The 4,913-nt window shown below is 45.5% G+C and overlaps 1 pseudogene; it reads left to right on the top strand.

Annotated features, from left to right (window-relative positions):
- The first annotated feature begins 3,091 nt into the window (after positions 1 to 3,091).
- On the top strand, positions 3,092 to 3,209 carry LOC126102286 (5S ribosomal RNA; annotated as a pseudogene).
- Positions 3,210 to 4,913: the final 1,704 nt, after the last annotated feature.

Below are 4,913 nucleotides of genomic sequence, written 5' to 3'. Positions count from 1 at the left end.
CTCTCTCTCTCTCTCTCTCTCTCTCCCCCTCTCTCTCTCTCTCTCTCTCCAGCGTCAAAGAAATTGAATGTGTGTAAAGCACTGGAACACGAACGCATACGGCAGTGAAAATCCCAGAATGAAATATTAATTCACCCCTCCTATCTCATGAACGGTGTGAGATATCGAAACAAGATTTTCGTAAAAATTAGCACGCAAAGAGGAGAGGATTTCGCCACATAATGTATATGCAAAACTTCCATATCTACAGCGATATTCAAGCAACTACAGTTTTCAAATAAAATAATATAGTTTTTAAGGACCAGCAATAGCTTGTGAAACGAGAGTTTTTGTGTTTCGCAACAATGTAAGTGAAGAAATTACACGTTTATTTTTATACTGAGAATTGGCTTTTCATAAGTATTGACTTGTCTTAACCTCAGTTGCTGCCGGCCGAAGTGACCGAGCGGTTCTAGGCGCTACAGTCTGGAACCGCGCGACCGCTACGGTCGCAGGTTCGAATCCTGCCTCGGGCATGGATGTGTGTGATGTACTTAGGTTGGTTAGGTTTAAGTAGTTCTAAGTTCTAGGGGACTGATGAACTCAGCAGGTAAGTGCCATAGCGCTCAGAGCCGTTTTTGAACCTCAGTTGCTAGTTTAACAATAAACTGTTTCAGGATTCTGTCACAATTTCACTGCCTTATAATGTTAGTGACATGTACATTTGTAAACTCGCCGCATATTCGCAAAAGAAGCAGATTTTCACATGGTAACAAGAGAAGCTATGTATTACTCAACACTCGTCACAGTTGTTCATGGATCCATGTCTCCTCGACTACCTTCTTGGTATGCCTGGTGGCATCCTGTGGTTTAACATTTGCAGCGGCTTCTTTTGTCAGCCGTTCAACCTCACGCAGCGTAAAATTCTTTTTGTTTTTAGCCACATTATTTTTCATCTACGTCACTATATTTCCAGTCGTATTTAAAAGAGCGCGATAGGGAGGAAGCCTGATTAAACTATGCCCTTTAGCGATAGGCGGTTCCTCGACCTGGTAGCGTGGAGTTTGTAGGCTCGTACAGCACTATAAGTTCCTTTAGCTCCGACTTATACTTGCTAAGTCCAACTTTATCCAATGAAACATTTCTCTGTAGCCAGAGCAAAATGTCTGCTTTCTTCCAATGCATTGTTGGAGTTTTATCCATTATAACGGAGTTATATGGCACATTGTCTATTACTGTTGTCGAATTCGGAGCAATATTTTGCAGCAGAACACTATCTTCACAGCAGTTGAACTTGTTCTTGGACGACCACTTTTATTGCGAATCTCGTGTGCAGATACACTGCACTGTTATTATTAAAGCAACTCCAACACAAAGTATTTTGTTCTCAAAGTTTGACGACTGCAGAACACTTCAACGCCAGAAAAAACCACTTTACAAAGACAGTTAATGAACATAATCCGCCCCGACAGCTGAATGATCAGCGTGACGAACTGCCATCCTCAGGGTCCCGGGCTCGATTCCCGGCTGGGTCGAGGATTTTCTCCTCTCAGGGACTTGGTGTTGTGTTGTCTTCATGATCATTTCATCCACATCCGGCGCGCAGGTCGCCCAATGTGGCGTCGAATGTAATGAAACCTGCACCAAGGCGGCCGGACCTGCCAATGACGCCAAACGCTCATTTCCATTTTCCAGTCGAACTACAGGTGGCGTGGCAGGGTAAGTCGTCCCGTCATTGGTGTTACCTGGCCAACAGCGTCATGTCCCCTTCGGTAAGCCTAACGTCAAAAGTCGCGACTAATTTTAAACGCAGGATATTGCACATTAATATGGACTGTGTCCACCTTTCACCTAAATGACGACTTGAACTCTACTGAAGACATTTCCGACGTTGTGTCTCAATGTCTGTGGAGTAATTGCAGCCGATTCTTACTCAAGAGCCGAAACCACAGAAGGTAGTGGTGTTGGACGCCGGGGTCTGGAGCGGCCGTCGTTCTAACTCATTCCAAATGTGTTCCGGTGGATTCAGGTTGAGATTTTCAGCAGGTCGGTCTATTCCACAAATGATCCACAAACAATTGCCTCGCATATCAAAAAATGGTTCAAATGGCTCTACGAACTATTGGACTTATCATCTAAGGTCATCAGTACCCTAGTCTTAGAAGTACTTAAACCTAACTAACCTAAGGACATTACACACATCCATGCCCGAGGCAGGAGTCGAATCTGCGATCGTAGCAGCAGCGCGGTTCCGGACTGTAACGCCTAGTACCGCCCGGCCACAGCGGCCGGCCCTCGCATATGGTCTTCGAACTGTTTCTCTACTGTACACAGTATAAATTGCTTTAAAATGTACGATATTGCAGAGTATGTGCTGTTCAGAAGTAGGGCGTACGACGTAATGTTCCTTCGGACGTGTACGCATGTCCGAAGGAACAATCCTTAATGCGACTACAGCTGTTACGAAAACTATGAAATGTATTCGCTGATGGTTGTCCATATTTGCAACTGCTGATACATATCAACTGTTTCATACCGGGTGTAAACGTCTTAGTGACTGTTCCTTCGCACATGCATGCATATGGAAGTCTGGCTCCGACCGTGGGTCGTGCTAGGATAGCCTGAGAGTAATTCAACCACTCGCAATAAGCGAGAAATCCGGATTCGAGTCCCAGTCCAGCACAAATTTTCATTTTCGTCACTCCATTACACACCTGATGATTATCCATACACGAAGTTGTAAAATATGTTCATATTCTTCCGCATTTAGCGTTTTCTTAAGGGCAGTCAGGGAATCACGCACTAATGACGAAAAGCACGCAAATACCGTAACACCACCTCCACCGTACTCCGCGGTTGGAACTACACCTAATGGTAGATAGATCTAAAGTTCTCCAGGCATTCACCAAGCCGATTCCCTTCAATCGGTCTACCACAGCGTCGTTCATGGCTCCAAATCACTCTTTTCCAACCAACTACTGTTCGGTGGGGTCGCCCTTTACACCACCTGGAAGAGCCCTTTGGCATTCACTACAGAGATGTGTGACTCATTAGGAGCTCCTCGACCATTGTACACCATTCTGTACGTTTGTTCCTCCACAGTTCCACTTCTGGCAACGGCCTTGCCGCAGTGGATACACCGGTTCCCGTGCGATCACCGAAGTTAAGCGCTGTCGAGCTTGGCCAGCACTTGGATGGGTCACCATCTAGGCTGCCAGGCGCTGTTGCCACTTTTCGGGGTGCACTCAGCCTCGTGACGCCAATTGAGGAGCTACTCGACTGAATAGTAGCGGCTCCGGTCAAAGAAAACCATCATAACGACAGGGAGAGCTGTGTGCTCACCACTGGCCCCTTCTATCCGCATCCTCAACTGAGGATGACACGGCGGTCGGATGGTCCCGATGGGCCACTTGTGGCCTGAAGACGGAGTGGTGCTTTATTTCCACTTCAGTCACATTCCCAACAGTCTTCTTGAGCACTTGTAGAAGAGGTGAAATGTTTCTGATGGATTTGCTACTCAGGTGATTTCCAATTACAAGTGCACTTTCGAGATCAGTTAGCTCTGTTGATCTACCTATTCCGATGTTACTGCTTCTCGACTGACCACACCGAACTCCCTGCCTCCTTTTATACTGGTAGCGACATCTACTGGTCAATTGCGCATTACGCAGCAGTGTCTGGATACTTTTATCAGGCACTTGTTTCGTGTTATGTGTGTTATGTCTGCGATAGGTTGCTTTGGGTTGGAAGATGTAACCATGGCGCGGTCCCCAATAAAGATCGTGGGGGTCATGCCTCTACTCCCTGCCCTGATCGGTTGTAGCAAACGTTCCAGCCAGCCAAAGGTGCAGACTAAGAGACTGGTCGTCTCAGTTGCCATCAGCAAACTCGATAAGCTTCGTGAGCAAACAGCTAGAACAACCACATCACAGGAAACTGCGTAAGGAGGAAAAGAAGGGGACAGACACTACTCTTAAAAAGGGCAGGGACTGAATTTCTCAGATGAACGCGCAAACAGTTGAAAGTAGCAGTACTTACCTCATTTACAGGCTCGCTAAACTGTAGACAAAGGATCTGTGTACACACTACATTAGAGCTGATAACCGTGAATGAACACTTAGATTTTATATCTTGTAAGTTAAAACGTTGTCGAAATTATTGCTTTGTATTCTTAACTGTATGGCACATGTCTACATTAAATTTAGGAGTATTGCTTTTCCAAATATGTATTTATTATATATTACAGACACTCTGATCAAGGGGCGACCTGCCTATTGTAATACTTGAAGAGATACTTCAGAGCGAAGATTGCATTACTTCGTTGTCATCTTCGGATCTGCCGTACGACACATCAGATTTTCTTTGCCATTAGTAAGAAACATATAAGTATAATATTTTACGTATACATAACATACATCATCTTTTCCAAAATTACGCCATTAGTTTGACACTGTAAAAAATTTAAATACAGGGCTATTACAAATGATTGAAGCGATTTCATAAATTCACTGAAGCTCCATTCATTGACATATGGTCACGACACACTACAGATACGTAGAAAAACGCATAAAGTTTTGTTCGGCTGAAGCCGCACTTCAGGTTTCTGCCGCCAGAGCGCTCGAGAGCGCAGTGAGACAAAATGGTGACAGGAGCCGTGAAAGCGTATGTCGCGCTTGAAATGCACTCGCATCAGTTAGTCATAACAGTGCAACGACACTTCAGGACGAAGTTCAACAAAGATCCACCAACTACTAACTCCATTCGGCGAAGGTATGCGCAGTTTAAAGCTTCTGGATGCCTCTGTAAGGGGAAATCAACGGGTCGGCCTGCAGTGAGCGAAGAAACGGTTGAACGCGTGCCGGCAAGTGTCACGCGTAGCCCGCGGAAAATTGGCTGATGCCACAACTGGAGACCGACAGCGCCGACTTCATCTT

Source organism: Schistocerca cancellata, chromosome 9 (genome assembly GCF_023864275.1).
Source record: "Schistocerca cancellata isolate TAMUIC-IGC-003103 chromosome 9, iqSchCanc2.1, whole genome shotgun sequence".
NCBI classification, from domain to species: Eukaryota; Metazoa; Arthropoda; class Insecta; order Orthoptera; family Acrididae; genus Schistocerca; species Schistocerca cancellata.
This window is presented reverse-complemented; position numbering and strand designations above follow the sequence as displayed.